This window comes from Erinaceus europaeus, chromosome 2 (assembly GCF_950295315.1).
Source record: "Erinaceus europaeus chromosome 2, mEriEur2.1, whole genome shotgun sequence".
Lineage (NCBI taxonomy): Eukaryota > Metazoa > Chordata > Mammalia > Eulipotyphla > Erinaceidae > Erinaceus > Erinaceus europaeus.
The window spans coordinates 130972366-130990620 of NC_080163.1; the positions used below are offsets into that span (position 1 = coordinate 130972366).

Here is an 18255-nt window from a genome sequence, read left to right on the forward strand (position 1 = left end):
TCACTATAGTTTTGTCAGTCAAACACATCTTAAAGAGGAGATGATATAAAAATGAATGGAATTAATTATGAAGAGCAGACAAAAGGACTTTGTATAATCTATCAGGTGAATTAAGATCAAGTCAAATTTGAATTAGTAGAATATAGTAAGTGTCTGAAATGCTACAGTTTTAGCCACTTCAACCTGAACTATTAAGTGTTCAAGTTTCTTAACCAGGCAAAAGTGTTAGGCTAACCTTTGTTGGACTCTACATTTACTGTTGAGCAAAATTATTCATCATACCTGCAGTCAATCAATGGCAAGCATGGAAAAGCTCAACTCTGACTGAGTAGCCACTAAAAGAACAGAACAATAAAACTGTTTGAAACTTTTGTCTCTTTAACTTTTGGGTCACACTGAAAGGGACTTCCCTGTAGTTTAGCACCCACTGGGTCACAATTAAGACATGACTCTAAAGGTCTTTTAAGAGATCAAGGTCATAATGCAATATAACTAACAAAAGGGAAGTTCATGTAAATCTTTATATATTAAAATTAAATTTTCAATATTATGATAGTTCTTTTTTTATTTTTTTAATAATCTACAAAATATGACATTAGGTGCCACATTTATTAGACAATCTAAATTTCCAGGGCAAAGCAGAGACAATGAAATGATCACAATAGATAGACTGAGCCATGGAAACAGGTAACCAGCAACTATATTCCAAGACTTATTAGTCTTCTTTTAGACACAATCATACTATCTGATATTTCCACACTTACTTGGAAATTACAGTTACAGCATATATAGAGTTCACTACAATTTGTAATATAGCATTTCATTTTATTGATTTTTCCCCATGAATATGTAAACTCCAGGGAGTTCTAGCACATGAGCATAGAACTTTCAGCATATAGTAAAGGTAATTGCCATAACAGGAAGAGACATATGTTAAAGAGAAAATAAAGAAATAAATGTATAAAGGGACTTCTGGAGGTGGGACTACAAGCAGCAGCAGGTGTGTTTCTCTCCTCACCTCTCCTCTCCCAGATCAAATAGGAATACCAATGGAGATCACTTGGGACCAAAACAAGACAGGAATGGAACAACTACAGGAACACACCAGGTCACCAGTGAGTATAAACATGTGTGGCTCAGGACAGAGAGGAGCCTAGGAAGAGATTAAGTGGCTGGTAACAGTCCAGCAGTTTATCAGTGGAGACACCACCTCCAGTCTGCTTCACCAACAAGGGGACAGCTGAAGGGAGGAGAGGACTCCTCTGAGACTCACCAAGTGCAACTCTGAGTCTCCATTGCTACTGCCCTCAGCAGTGACAGGGAGGCCCTGTGCTGACACCAGAGGACAGAGAACTAACTAGGAAACTCAGGAGAAGATCTATACCTCAGTGGCATAGTGGTGGGGCTGTGAAAGATTCTTTGCTTAACCACTGGATTATCTCTGCCACACCTTGTTTTATCTCTTGGACAGGAGTCAGTGATTAAACTGAGAAGACTACTTATACTTTAAAAGCCCTCAGACTCCCATAGCCTACAGGGAAGAAAAAGCACAAAAGAGGCTTTTAAGCCACTGAGCTCCAAATCAGGGATTAAAATACTATTGGAACAAATGTTAACTTACACAACTGTCAATCCTTTAATTACCTTACTTAGATGCAAGTCAATCCAGGCAATAGTGATTAGTAATTTATAAAATGCTGAGAGAGGGACCTCATACCATAATATATAAAATGGTTAAACCAACAAGAAGAAATATTGGAGAAATGAACCAGGACAAGAGTCCAGCTAAAAGTCCCCCAGTGGGTGAAGCACAAAATAATGAGGTCAACATTCAAACACTAGTTAAGGAAATAATCACAGAAGTGAGTAAAGAGTTTGAAAGAATTGTCACCAGAAATGCTGAAATAACAAATAAGACTCTGGAAGAAAAACACTAATTATCTCAAGGTAAATAGAGAACTGAAAGGTAAAATAGCTGAGCTAAGACCACAACTAGCTGAACAAGCTAAAACAGTATCAGAACAGGGTAACAAAATAGGTGAACTCCAGAAAATAGTAGAGGGGAGAGAGAATGGAATCAATGAGGCTGAAGACAGAATTAGCAAGATGGAGGACGAATTAGACACAACTAAAAAAGAGGTAAGAGCCAACACCTATGGGCATCTAATCTTTGATAAGGGGGCCCAAAGGATTAAATGGAAAAAGGAGGCTCTCTTCAATAAATGGTGCTGGGAAAACTGGGTTGAAACATGCAGAAGAATGAAATTGAACCACTTTATCTCACCAGAAACAAAAATCAACTCCAAATGGATCAAAGACCTAGATGTCAGACCAGAAACAATCAAATACTTAGAGGAAAACATTGGTAAAACACTTTCCCACCTACACCTCAAGGACATCTTTGATGAATCAAACCCAATTGCAAGGAAGACCAAAGCAGAAACAAACCAATGGGACTACATCAAATTGAAAAGCTTCTGCACATCCAAAGAAACTATTAAACAAACAGAGCGACCCCTCACAGAATGGGAGAAGATCTTCACATGCCAGACACCAGACAAGAAACTAATCACCAAAATATATAAAGAGCTCAGCAAGCTTAGCTGCAAAAAAGCAAATGACCCCATCCAAAAATGGGCAGAGGAAATGAACAAAACATTCACCTCAGAAGAGATCCAAAAGGCTAACAAACATATGAAAAACTGCTCTAGGTCACTGATTATCAGAGAAATGCAAATCAAGACAACACTAAGATACCACCTCACTCCTGTAAGAATGGCATACATCAAAAAGGACAGCAGCAACAAATGCTGGAGAGGATGTGGGGACAGAGGAACCCTTTTACATTGCTGGTGGCAATGTAAATTGGTACAGCCTCTGTGGAGAGCAGTCTGGAAAACTCTCAGAAGGCTAGACATGGACCTTCCATATGACCCAATAATTCTTCTCCTGGGGTTATACCCCAAGGACTCCATAACACCCAACCAAAAAGAGGTGTGTACTCCTATGTTCATAGCAGCACAATTCATAATAGCTAAAACCTGGAAGCAACCCAGGTGCCCAACACCAGATGATTGGCTGAGAAAGCTGTGGTATATATACACAATGGAATACTATGCAGCTATCAAGAACAATGAAACCACCTTCTGTGACCCATCTTGGACAGAGCTAGAAGGAATTATGTTAAGTGAACTAAGTCAGAAAGATAAAGATGAGTATGGGATGATCCCACTCATCAACAGAAGCTGACTAAGAAGATCTGAAAGGGAAACTAAAAGCAGGACCTGATCAAATTGTAAGTAGGGCACCCAAAGTAAAAACCCAGTGGTGAGGGGTAGGCATGTAGCTTCCTGGGCCAGTGGGGGGTGGGAGTGGGCGGGAGGGATGGGTCACAGTCCTTTGGTGGTGGGAATGGTGTTTATGTACACTCCTAGCAAAATGTAGACATATAAATCAGTAGCTAATTAATATGAGAGGGGGAAATCAATTGTATGTCTCAAAGTTTCTCAAAAGACAAACTGAATCTTTTTAATATATAGGTTATGTATTTGATATGCGGACTCTCTCAAAAGCCTAGACCAAGTAGATCAGAAGCTTCCAATAGCACAGCTATATACAAGATACTGGGTACTGTCCAGCAAACCATAACAAAGGGACTTTTCAAAGTTAACCCAATTAACAAATAATGTGATGATAATATTAACTATTGATTGTCTTTTTGAACCCTATGACAGCAGGAACCTCACTTCTTCACTATAGAGCCCCTACTTCCCCCAGTCCTGGAACCCTTGGATAGGGCCCACTTTCCCGTATGCATCTCCCAATCCAAACCAAATAACATTGCATCTGCCGATTACAACCTAACCAAAGCAACGATTGCTACCTCAACATGTTTTACCTCAGAATGTATCCAGAGACTTCACGTGTGGAATGACAACCCTTCAGCTTCATTACTCGGGTGAGACCTTTCCTTTAATAGTACACTCTAATTTCATCTCAGGTAGTTCACTTTCTAACAAAGTCCCATAACCTAGATATACACCAGTTTCTGTGAGAGATAGCTTATGTGCACACGTATCCATAAACTACTGCAAAATATATACCTGAAAGCAGGACTACACTAGAGTTTGCAGTGAGTACCTCCCTAACACTTCCTCTCCACTATTCCAAGCTTGGGATCCATGATTGCTCAACAAATTGTTTGGCTTCATATGTTAACTCTCTTTTCAATCACCAGGTTCCAGATGCCACCAGGATGCTGGCTAGGCTTCCCTGGATTGAAGACCCCACCAATGTGTCCTGGAGCTCAGCTTCCCCAGAGTCACACCCTACTAGGGAAAGAGAGAGGCAGACTGGGGGTATGTACCGACCAGCCAACGCCCATGTTCAGCGGGGAAGCAATTACAGAAGCCAGACCTTCTACCTTCTGCAACCCTCAATGACCCTGGGTCCATGCTCCCAGAGGGATAGAGAATGGGAAAGCTACCATGGGAGGGGGTGGGTTATGGGGATTGGGTGTTGGGAATTGTGTGGAGTTGTACCCCTCCTACCTTATGCTTTTGTTCACTAATCATTTCTTAAATAAAAAATTAAAAAAAAAAAGAGGTAAGAGATTTCAAAAAGAGATTAAGAGATACTGAAAACAACAACAGAGACCAATGGGATGACTTCAAAAGAAATAATATACACATTATTGTCTTACCAGAGGAAGAAAGAGAGGGAGGGGAAGAAAGCATGCTTCAGGACATAATAGTTGAGAATTTCTCTAGTCTAGACAACATAAAAGACATAAAGGTTCAAGAAGTCCAGAGAGTTCCAAACAGAATTAACCCAGACTTAAAGACAGCAAGACACAATATATTTAGAATGAAAAGGAATAGGGATAAAGAAAGGATCCTGAAGGCTGCAAGAGAAAAACAAAGTCACCTACAGAAGAAAACCCATAAGAGTAGCAGCAGACTTCTCCACACAAATCCTACAGGCCAGAAGAGAATGGCAAGATATCTGTCTAGTGCTCAATGAGAAAGGCTTTCAACCAAGACTACTGTATCCTGCTAGACTGTCATTCAGACTAGATTGAGGCATAAAAACCTTCTCAGACAAGCAACAGTTGAAAGAATCAACTATCACCAAGGCTTCCCTAAAAGAAGTTCTGAAAGGGCTCCTATAAACAGTCAGAACATCATAAATAGGCCATCTATTGGAAGGCTCTAAAAACTACAAGAATGGCGTTAAAATATCTTCAATCTTTGATATCAATAAATGTCAATGGCCTGAATTCACCTACTGAAAGACACAGAGTAGGAAGATGGATCAGAAAACATAACCCAACAGTATGCTGTCTACAGGAAACCCACCTAATTCAACAAGATAAACATAGACTCAAAGAGAAAGGATGGAAAACTATCATACAGGCCAACGGCCCACAAAAAAAGGGCAGGAATAGCTATTCTCATATCTGACACAACAGACTGGGTCACAGAGGAAATAGAGGAATTAATCAAAATGTTCTGAGAGTTCAATGAAAATGAAGACACAAGCTATCAAAATATATGAGACACAGCTAAGGCAGTACTGAGAGGGAAGTTCATAGCCATACAAGCACAGATTAGGAAACAATAAAAAGCACAAATAAACAGCCTGATTGCACATCTTAAAGACACAGAAGAAGAACAAAGGAACCCTAAAGCAACCAGAAGGACAGAAGTCACTAAAGTTAGGGCAGAAATAAATAACATTGAAAATAAGAAAACCATAAAAAATATCAACCAAAGAAAATGTTGGTTCTTCAAAAGAGTGAACAAAATAGACAAAACTTTAGACAGACTCACAAAAGAAAAAAGGAGAAGACCCAAATAAATCAGTTAGTAAGTGAAAGAGGAGATATCACAACAGACACCGCAGAAATTCAACATATCATGCGAGGAATCTATGAACAACTATATGCCACCAAGATAGAGAACCTGGAAGAAATGGACAATTTCCTAGATACCTACCAACTTCCAAAACTAAGTAAAGAGGAGATAGATAACATGAACAGGCCCACCACAGCTAATGAAATTGAAATAGTTATCAAAAATATTCCCAAAAATAAAAGTCCTGGACCAGGTGGTTTTACAAATGAATTCTATAAAACCTTCAAAGAAGAACTAATACTTCTACTTTTAAAAGTCTTCCAGAAGACTGAAGACACTAGAATACTCCCTTCCAGCTTCTATGAAGCCAACATCATTCTGGTACCAAAAGCAGAAAGGGACACAACCAAAAAAGAAAACTACAGACCAATATCTCTGATGAACATAGATGCTAAAATATTCTAGCATTCTAACAAAATTCTAGCCAACTGGATACAGCAGTATATTAAAAAGATCGTTCATCATAAGCAAGTGGGCTTTGTCCCAGGGATGCAAGGTTGATTTAATATACATAAATCAATCAACATGATCCACCACATCAAGACCAAAAACCACATGGTCATATCAATAGATGCAGAGAAAATCTTTGACAAAATACAACATCTCTTTATGATCAAAACACTACAAAAATGGGAATTGATGTAAAATTCCTGAAGATAGTGGAGTCTATATATAGCAAACCTACAGCCAACATCATATTCAATGGTGAAAAACTGGAAGCATTTCCCCTCAGAACAGGTACTAGACAGGGCTGTCCACTATCACCATTACTGTTCAACATAGTGTTGGAAGTTCTTGCCATAGCAATCAGACAGGAGCAAGGAATTAAAGGCATACAGCTTGGAAGAGAAGAAGTCAAATTCTCCCTATTTGCAGATGACATGATAATATACACAGAAAAACCTAAGGAATCCAGCAAGAAGCTTTTGGATATCATCAGGCAATCCAGTAAGGTGTCAGGCTACAAAATTAACATTCAAAAATCAGTGGTTCCTCTATGCAAACACTAAATTAGAAGAAATTGAGATCCAGAAATCAGTTCCTTTTACTATAGCAACAAGAACAATAAAATATCTAGGAATAAACCTAACCAAAGAAGTGAAAAACTTGTATACTGAAAATTATGAGTCACTACTCAAGGAAATTGAAAAAGACACAAAGAAGTGGAAAGATATTCCATATTCATGGGTTGGTAGAATTAACATCATCAAAATCAAAATACTACCCAGAGCCATCTACAAATTTAATGCTACCCCCATCAAGATCCCAACCACATTTTTTAGGAGAATAGAACAAATGCTACAAATGTTTATCTGGAATGAGAAAAAATCTAGAATTGCCAAAACAAACTTGAGAAGAACAGAAGTGGAAGAATCACACTCCCAGATCTCAAATTGTATTATAGAGCCATTATCATCAAAACTGCTTGGTACTGGAACATCAATAGACACACTGACCAGTGGACTACAATTGAGAACCCAGAAGTGAGCCCCACACCTATGGACATCTAATCTTTGACAAATGTGCCCAGATTATTAAATGGGGAAAGCAGGGTCTCTTCAACAAACGGTGTTGGAAAAAATGGGTTGAAACATGCAGAAGAATGAAACTGAACTACTATATTTCACCAAATACAAAAGTAAATTCCAAGTGGATTAAGGACTTGAATGTTAGACCACAAACTATCAGATATGTAAAGGAAAATTTTGGCAGAACTCTTTTCTGCATAAATTTTAAACTTATCTTCAATGAAACGAATCCGGGGGAGTCGGGCTGTAGCGCAGCGGGTTAAGCACAGGTGGCGCAAAGCACAAGGACCGGCATAAGGATCCCGGTTCGAACCCTGGCTCCCCACTTGCAGGGGAGTCGCTTCACAGGCGGTGAAGCAGGTCTGCAGGTGTCTATCTTTCTCTCCTCCTCTCTGTCTTCCCCTCCTCTCTCCATTTCTCTCTGTCCTATCCAACAACGACAACAACAATAATAACTACAACAATAAAACAACAAGGGCAACAAAAGGGAATAAATAAAAAAAAATAAATATTTAAAAATAAATAAATAACAAAAAACAATGAAACGAATCCAATTACAAAGAAGACTAAGGTAAGCATAAACCTACGGGACTACATCAAATTAAAAAGCTTCTGCACAGCTAAAGAAACTATTACCCAAACCAAGACCCTCACAGAATGGGAAAAGATTTTTACATGCCATACATCAGACAAGAGGCTAATAACCAGAATATAGAAAGAACTTGCAAATCTCAACAGCACAAAAACAAATAACCCCATCCAAAAAATGGGGAGAAGACATGGACAGAATATTCACCACAGAGGAGATCCACAAGGCTGAGAAACACATGAAAAAATGTTCCAAGTTTCTGATTATCAGATAAATGCAAATAAAGACAACAGTGAGATAGCACTTCACTCCTGTAAGAATGTCATACATCAGAAAAGGTAACAGCAGCAAATGCTGGAGAGGTTATGGGGTCAAAGGAACCCTCCTGCACTGCTTGTGGGAGTGTAAACTGGTCCAACCTCTGTGGAGAACAGTCTGGAGAACTCTCAGAAGGCTAGAAATGGAGCTACCCTATGATCCTGCAATTCCTCTCCTGGGGATATGTCCTAAGGAACCCAACACACCCATCCAAAAAGATCTGTGTACACATCCATTCTTAGCAGCACCATTTGTAGTAGCCAAAACCTAGAAGCAATCCAGGTGTCCAACAATAGATAAGTGGCTGAGCAAGCTGTGGTATATACAATGGAATACTACTCAGCTATAAAAAATGGTGACTTCACCATTTCCAGCTGATGTTGGATGGACCTTGAAAAATTCATGTTAAGTGAAATAAGTCAGAAACAGAAGGATGAATATGGAATGATCTCACTCTCAGGCAGAAGTTGAAAAACAAGATCAGAAAAGAAAACACAAGTAGAACCTGAACTGGAATTGGCATACTGCACCAAAGTAAAAGACTCTGGGGTGGGTAGGTGGGGAGAATACAGATCCAAGGAGGATGACAGAGGACCTAATGGGGGTTGTATTGTTATATGGAAAACTGGGAAATGTTTTGCATGTAGAAACCTTTGTATTTACTGTCAAATGTAGAACATTAATTCCCCAATAAAAAAATTTAAAAAAAAAGAAAGAAATGTATAAAAGCAATGCATTGTTTAGGCTAGTGTGCAATCTTCTAGGTGATTTAATTAATTAATTAGCTAATTAATTAATTAATTTTAGAATTTTGGCCTTATGTCTGTGTTTTTTTTTTTTTTGTGAGAAAGAAAGAGGAAGATACCATAGCATCAAAGCTTCTTTATTTGGATTAGTACCTAACCTGGGGTATCTGGATTGGAACTTGGGTCATGGACAATGTAATGAAGGCTCTGAAATGGTGAGATATCTCTACAGTTTTTTAATTTAGTTTGTTTATTTTACAGGTTTGGCTACCTGATTCTGATTCCATAGTGTCTATAAGATTGCCCCTGCACTTTAGTTGTTTTGGAATTCTATAAATTATAGATAAATGAAGAGGTTGCAAAAATAATGCTAACTATAATATTGAAGGAGTTAAGGAAGTATTAAGCTGTTATTCTACTTGTAAGTTATCAAGTTCTTCTGTCTATATTCAAGTTAAATCTATTTAAATATGGATATAAATGATACAGACATCAATATACACTAACAAATATAGGATATCTCTAGGCCAGCAACCATCTGCTCATAGATAATCTTTGCAAGATTTTTTTTCCACACCCTATTTTTTTCAAAGGGTGGAAACAACCTGTGTGATACACACCTGCACATGCTGGAGTTGCACTAAGAAATATAAAATTGTAAAACCTGGAGAACATAGGTCTCCTCCCCTTCATAGCATGAGGGACACTGTGGCTCTGGGTTATCAGGACACTTTGAGAAATAAAGATAAGTTCTTAGGCATTTTCACTCTTGGAATGTTGGCATCTGTGGTAGGGAATATAGCTCACCTGAAAAAGTGTTTGATCTGTCATGTGTGTGACCTGTTATGTGTGTGACATAGGTCCAAAATGGTCTACATCACATTGGAGGAAGTTTTAGTGTTATGGTGTCTTTGATTTATCTGTCTCCATCTGAAAATTTGTTCCTGGAAGAGAGAAGTCTCAGCCAAGGGGCAAGTCAGAAACAGAGACAGAGGGAGCACAATTGCTTCTGGGAAAAAAAAAAAACACCTCTAAATATTTCCAGAGAAATTCACTATTTTTAATTTCTAAAATATATTTAACTAAGATATATTAAACACCTCAGCATGCTTCACTTCAGACTGTGTCCAGAGATGTCAGGCATGAAATGTCAACACTTCACCCTCATTACTAGGGTGAGACTTTTCCTTTCATAGGATTCTCTAATTCCATTCCAAGAGGTTCACTTCCTAACAAAGTCCCAAAATCTAGATATAGGCCAGGTCCTATGAGATAGAGCATAGGTTCACATGTATCCATAAATTAGGGAAAAATATATACCTGAAAGCAAAAGTACACAATAGTCTGTAGTGAGTCAGTATAAAGTTCATAATGAAATAGTGTCTACTTAGACATAGATACCCTCCTCACCTACTTCCTGTTACAGTTCTCTCACTCACTCCAAAGCTAACCTTATCAAAGCAAGGACAGCAAAAGTTGAATAAGGGCAAGAGACTGGCATAATTTAACGATGACTCTTTAGTCACTATCAGGCCACCCCATCAGCTGGTGCCCTAGTCAGGGAGTCCTGAGATTCCCAAACAATATGATGGGCCTAGACCTCGAATAAATCCCTCTCTCCATTGTTACCGGTCATTTCTATCAGGAAAAACACAATAGACCCCTTTGTGGGCTCCCACAGGACCTTGCCCTCAACTTGGATCAACAATGGTAGAGAATATTCTATCCTCCAAAGGGAGGGTGAACAACATACTCTATGCTACACCTGAGGAAGATGGGTCCTGATATTGGGGCAGCTTGGAATGTTCCTACTCATGGCCACAGAATGTGAGCTCAGATCTACAGGGATGTAGAGGTCACATAGGCTCCTAAGCTGAATATGGGCCCTAGACCAAATCAGATGGGGTTTACAGTTAACAATATTTCCCATATTAGGGAGCTACTATTCCCTCATCCAGTTTTCTGTTCCTTTTCCAGCCATGACATCATCTCCCCAGACAATAACTTGGATCCACCAGCATATCAGATTTCAGGTTAAGGAGTAAAAAAAAAAAAAAAAAAAAAATGTATAGCCACAGGCCCTTTGGAATATAACTAAAATAGGCCTACTAGCTATCTACAAAATGGAGGACCCCACCCCCCAACTCTTCAACTCCCTCATCTGCACTATTACAGCCTGCTACCATGATGCCAACCAGACTTCCCTGAACAGACAACCCCACCAATGTGTCCTGGAGCCCTTCCCCACTAAGGAAAGATAAACAGGATAGGAGTATGGATCAACCTGTAAACGCCCATGTTCAGTGGGGAATCAACTACAGAAGCCAGACCTTCCACCTTCTGCATCCCACAATAACCTTGGGTCCATACTCCCAGAGCGTTAAAGAATAGGAAAGCTATCAGGGGAGGGGATGGGATACAGATTCTGATTGTGGGAATTGTGTGGAGTTGTACCCCTCTTATCCTATGATTTAGTTAATGTTTCCTTTTTGTAAATAAATAGTGTAAAAAAAAAAAGAGTGGCCTGTCATGTCTATTTGAAATAAAACTGTCTAAAGCCACACCACCCTGAAAAAAATAATAAATTCACTATCTTTAATTTCTAAGATATATTTAACTTATTCTTATGTATGTATGTATGTATGTATGTATGTATGTATGTATGTATTTTTAATTGCCACAAATGTTGTTACTGCAGTTCAGTGTCAGCACTATGAATCCACTGCTCCTGGCAGCCACTATTTTATCTAGTTTCCTTCTATTTTACTTGAAAGGACAGAGAGAAAGGGGGAGGGGGAGGAAGAGAGGGAGGGAGAATAGTAGAAACCTATAAACCTACTTTACTACTCATAAAGAGTACCCCCTGCAGGTGGGGAGCAGGGCTCAAGCATGGCAAACTGCGCACTCAATCAGGTATGCCACTACTCAGTCTCCTATACTTACTCTTCAACTCAAGATTTCAGAACATTTTCTTTGCTTACTAAGTAATACATTGTTTCTTTTCAAGTAATTCTTGTTAATGTAGTAGAGGCTCCATTGATTTCTGCAAGAAGATAGTCTCTTGTACATTCATTTTAATCTTACTGATAGAGAATTTATCTGTTCTTTGGATTAGTTTTAGAGCTGATTATAACATCTTCTCAGTTTCTTCATTAATCATATGCTAGTAAAAACCATTCAGACATATATTTTACTATCATATTTATATCTGTGCATGTCATAATTTCATTTTTTAAAATTATCCTTTACCAGATACAAGGTGAGTTCTTAAAGGTAAGGAGATACAGGGAAATGTATACAAAGAGATCAGTGAAATAGGCAGAAAATCTTTGGGACTTAATAGATGCATGAAAATAAAAAAGGAAAGGCAGTTTGGGTGACTGTTGTCTCTTCCTGGAGAGATTTCTAATATATAAATTGTAGGTAAAGAATGGAGTAATTAAGAGCTTGATTTATCTTCAGCTGACTGCTATTTTTTAAGTGTGATAACAGGGCAATGAAAAAAAAAAAACATGCTGTTTAAGCAATACAGTTGCCAAGCTTGTATTTCTTCATGGTTAATAGCTGAGGGTGATAGATGTGATGAGGTCTGGAAGAGCAGGTAGAAAGTGTAGTATCAGGGACAGCAGAAGATGTAAAGGGAGAATAGCTAGCACTGAAGAAATGTGATGTAAAAAAGGGCTGTATTTGAATAATGAGTTATTACTTCTCATAGGTATTATGAAAGCCTTTATTATTGAAATCCCTAAAGTAAGAATAATTTGGTTATCAGAGTCTTATCCTCTCCAGGCACTTCTGAATGGTCTCAGGAGCCCAAATATCAAAATCAAGTGCAGAACTTGTTAATAGAGTTAATTCTCAGGTCTAGGCCTCTAAACTTACTGAGCCAGTGAAACTGATTCAACTATTCTCAGGAGCAAAAAGGTGGGAAAATGTAGCCACTACTCTAGCTCTTGTTAATTTCTCCCCACTAATGCCACCTGGCTAGTTCAATCAGTAGAGGATGAGACCCTTAATTTCTCCCCACTGAAATAACTGTCATTATGACTCAAAGTTTTACAATGAGAAACTTTTTGAATATCATACTCTTTCATTATAGAAAAAGCAGTGGCTTCAGGAGAAGACACTGAGCTTCACATTATCTTGACCAAGTCACATGCCTGCCTGCTTTCCTTCTTTCTTTCACCAGGCAACAGTGTAAACATAGTTCCCCACTACCACAAACTATGCAGCTGAGTTACCCAACACTGGGGGAAGCTGCGGGGCTCAGAAGGTCCAGAGTGAAATGGAGAAATCTTGCCCTGATAAAAACTATCTTGTGCAGGGGAGAGAACATAATGGTTATGCAAAAGACTCTCATGCCTCCGATTCTGAAGTCCCAGGTTTGATCCCTATGTACCATCTTAAGCCAGAGCTCAGAAGTACTCTGGTAAATAAACAAAACCAAAAACAAACAAACAAAAACTGTCTTGTGAACTTGGTATCTTGCTGACAAGTAAATATTTGACTAATTATTTTTAGATTATATGTAAACTACTCTTTTCAGAAAGAATTTTTAGTCTTTAGCATAGTGGAGGGAAATAATTAAAAGAAGAATTTTTTTTCTTTTTGTATCTTTTATCTAGGAATTCTCTCTCTCAGTCTCTGTATCTGTCTCTGTCTCTCCATATAATATATATATAGTGAGATTGACCAGAACACTGTTTAGCTCTGGCTTATGGTAATCAAGGGGAATGAACTTGGGCCTTTGAGCTTCAGGTATGAAAGTCGTTTTGCATAGTCATTATGTTATCTCCTCTACCTTAATTGAATTTTTTTAAAAGTTAAACATCTTTAACTCTAGACTAGTAACTAAGGTTTCTAAGTTTAACATTTGCAAGGTATTGATTCAGCACTTTATAAACTTTTCATAATTGTTATGAAAAACTTTTTATAACTAGAAGAATGTTATTGGCTACAAACAAAATGATATAGACAGAAGGGAGTCTTTACTAGTGGGAAAATACTACGGTTGGGTGAGAGAGAGAGAGAGAAAGAGAGAGAGAGAGAAACATGCCATGGTTGTAGTTCTTGATTTGTCCCTAAAGATATTCATCAGCTTGCCTCACTGAATATTCCCTAGTCTTGGGTTTTCTCATTTACAAAACCAGATGAATAGAGAACATTTCCAGCTGTATCATACATTTCTCACTGGGATTTTCTGGGACTGTCAGCTTGTGTTTGAATATATTTCAATAAGCCACATTTTTATTTTATTTTATTTTATTTTACTTTATTTATTCCCTTTTGTTGCCCTTATTGTTTTATTGTTGTAGTTATTATTGTTGTTGTCGTCGTTGTTGGATAGGACAGAGAGAAACGGAGAGAGGAGGGGAAGTCAGAGAGGAGGAGAGAAAGATAGACACCTGCAGACCTGCTTCACCGCCTGTGAAGCGACTCCCCTGCAGGTGGGGAGCCAGGGTTCTTATGCCGGTCCTTGCGCTTTGAGCCACCTGCGCTTAACCCGCTGCGCTACAGCCCGACTCCCCAATAAGCCACATTTCTAAAGACACTTAGCATCTATCAACTGTATCACTGCCTTCAACAGTTTGCTTTTTTTTTTTTTTTGCCTCCAGGGTTATTTATTTATTTATTTTTGCCTCCAGGGTTATTGCTGGGGCTCGGTGCCTGCACCACTAATTCACTGCTCCTGGAGGCTCTTTTTTTTTCCCCCTTTTGTTGCCCTTGTTGTTTATTGTTGTTGTTGGAGAAGATAGAGAGAAATGGAGATAGGAGGGGAAGACAAAGAGGGGGAAAGAAAGATAGACACCTGCAGACCTGCTTCACCACTTGTGAAGCGACCCCCCTGCAGGTGGGGTGCCAAGGGCTCAAACCAGGATCCTTACTCAGGTCCTTGCACTTTAAGCCATGTGGGCTTAACCCACTGTGCTACCGCCTGGCCCCAACAGTTTGCTTTTCAAATGACTTATTTTTTTTTTCTATTAGGGGTGAGGATAAATGGTTTATAGTATAACCTGTAACACAGGCAGAATCTCTCATCTCTCCTGACTTGATGTCTAGGAGACACAATAGGATCCCAGTGACTTTAAATTTACATCATTTACATCAGTGCCTTTTGATAATTTTGCTAAATCAACTTTAACTTCTTACTTTGGGTGTGTACTACTTGAATTTATTTATTTCTTTCAGGTCCTTTAGAGTTTGAGACTTGTTTTGTGACTAAAACAAAGTACATTATTTGTAATGCAAAACTATGATTCAAATGTTGACTTCATAGAAATAAAATAATTGTTCAGTGAAATGAAACTCATTATTTCATTATTATTTAGATAATGAAAAATTCATATAGCTTAGGAATTACTAGTTATTGATAATAAATGTTCTATGTTTGTGTATACAGATAATTCTTATTAGTGCACATCTTCATTATTTGCAAATACACTCACTGGCTGAAATTCCTTTGTCACCCCTAAATCAACACTTGCAGCACCTGCAGTACATCTGCATGCATGAACAAAGCATCAAAATGTCTTCCAACAGATAGGTATCCAGAAAATGCTGATAAAAACTATTTTCTATCTTGTTTTGGCCCTTATACTAAAAGCTAGTGGCCCACATGTAATTGATAGCATCATGGTTTTTCTTTTTCTTGATTTCACTACTTAAAATGGCCTTTGTACATTGTGCCAAAGTGCTATGTGATGGCTATGGGTACAGGGAAGCTTGATGAAAATGCATGTGTTAGATCATCTTCATTCAGACATGAGTTATAGTTTTGCAGGTCATAGTTCAATGTTTATTAATCAACAATGTGCATTAAATAAGCCATCTTTAACCTGAAACATATGTAAAAACAAAGTTATATATTGATCAGTTGATGAGAATGCTGTGACCAGAGGCCTACAGAAACCTAATTCACTGTATTCCCCCTATGAGCAACAGTCTATTGTTCACTAATTGAATCTCTCTAGTTACTGTCATGGATAATGAGAAGTGTGTGTTTAATTTTTTTATCTTTATTTATATCTTATTTATAGGATAGACACAGCCAGAAAGAAATTGAGAGGGAAGAGGGTGATAAAGAGGGGGAGAGATAAAGAGACACCTGCAGCCTGTTTCACCACTTGTGAAAATCTCCCCCTGCAGCTGGGGACCGGGGGCTTGAACCTGGATCCTTGTGCTTTGTAAAATGTGCGCTCAACCAGGTACACATTGTTGTTTCTTAAAGCTTTAAGGTTATAGAGTGTTATCAACTCAGAAGTATGTAATTAAAAAAATTAAATTGTTATAAAGTATGTTCATGTGAATAGTTCAATAGGTCTTTGTGGCAACATAGCATTCACAAAATGTAATGATTTCATTCACACTCCCAGACAGACATACAGAAAAAAAATGCTAAGTGAAAATTGACTTCATATCTTCATTTGCAAAGTTATCAGTTTTTTTCTGTTAAGTTTTGTCACACGTTTTGTTTAATTTGACATAATAAGAGTGCATGCATATAATAAAGTTTGACTACCACTGGTCCAAATCAGTGATTCTCAAACTTGGATATACATTAGAATAGGCTGGAATGTTTTTGTTTTTTTTAACATTGATTTTGTTGCATCTCACCCTAACCATTGTCAGAGCCTTTAACCTGGTACACCTTGAATATGTACTGTGCATCTATCACAATTAAGTAGTCAATCCTGACCTCCTGTAGAAGATGACCTGACCAATGTGTCCTGGCATTTCACTTCTCCAGAATCCTACCCTAAGAGGGAAAGATAAAGACAGGCTGGGGGCATGGATCCACCTGCCAACATATATGTCCAGCAGAGAAGCAATTATAGAAGCCAGAATTCCTTCCTTCTGCAACCTTAAAAGAATTTTGGTTCATACTCCCAGAACGGGGAAATGGAAGGGGAAGATGATTAGAGAGCTCTGAATCCCAATTCCACCAGGACCTGAAACACCTGTGATTGAAAGGGAAGAGAAATGTAAAAGAAAAGAAAAAATACAGAAATCAGGCACTGCTACACAACTGAGAGGGAAGAAGAAAAAGCAAGAAGACTTAGAAGTAGTTATAGGTATAGGTATTGCTTGGAAAATAAGTGACAGCACAGCTGTTGAAGTGAATTTGAGTCTAAATAAGCATTTGTTCCTAGTAGCTACTCTTGAATAGCATAATTCACCTGGAATGCATTTCCCTTTGTTTGATGATAAATGAACCAAGACTCTTTTGCAACGTTTTTGTACAAATTTTCCCAGTGCCACTGGTTGAATGAAAACATTTTCCCTTTACTATGAATCAATACCACCTTTGCAATAAATCCACTATGCACATGTGAATGAGTATGTTTATAGATTCTCTGTTTTGCTTCATTGGTCTACTTGTTTATCTTTGTGCCATTCACACACTGGCTTATTTAGCATATCATATGATGTCTTTATATCTGGTAAAGTTAGTAACTTTATTCATTAAGATTGGTTTGGTTCTTCTTGTTTCTTCAAATTTGCTAATAAAATTTGGGATTTGCTTCCCAGTTTTCAATAAAGCAATTATACCAACCAATAAATAATCTGCTTGAATTTTATTTTAAGTTTGTAATGAATCAAAACTTAGTAACTTGACACATATCATACTGAGCCATCTAGTCAATACAATTTTTACATTTTTTCACTTATTCAGGATCTTAATTTATCTCAAGAACAGTTTATACTTACCAGTGGAAACTATGTGCATATTTCATTATATTTAATACCATTATCTGACATTTTTATAGAATTTTAAAAATTTAATTTTCTAATTGCTTATTGCTGATGCATAGAAATAGCATTAACTTATATATAGTTATCATCCTAAATTTTGCTAGTTTGCCTATAAATTGCTTAGAATAATCTCAATACATCTGCAAATACTGAGAATCTTAGTTCTTTTCATTTTCATGTCTTTTACATACTTTATTATACTAGTGAGGACATCTAGCCCAATGGTGAGTAGACCGATGATAATACCAGACACCCTTGAGTTACTGCTGCTAACAGTTGTACTACTTCACCATTAATTATGATATTCACTATAGGATTTCTGTAGGCAGTATTTAACAAATTAATGCAATTTCCTTCTATTTAAAATTTAATGAGTTTTCATATCTTTTTTATCATGAATGGGT

The 18255-nt window shown here is 37.8% G+C and overlaps 1 protein-coding gene across 2 annotated transcripts in view; it reads right to left on the minus strand.

Moving 5' to 3' along the window:
- Window positions 1-18255, minus strand: part of CNTNAP4 (contactin associated protein family member 4) — a 340865-nt gene that overhangs the window by 80444 nt on the left and 242166 nt on the right. The window lies entirely within an intron of this gene.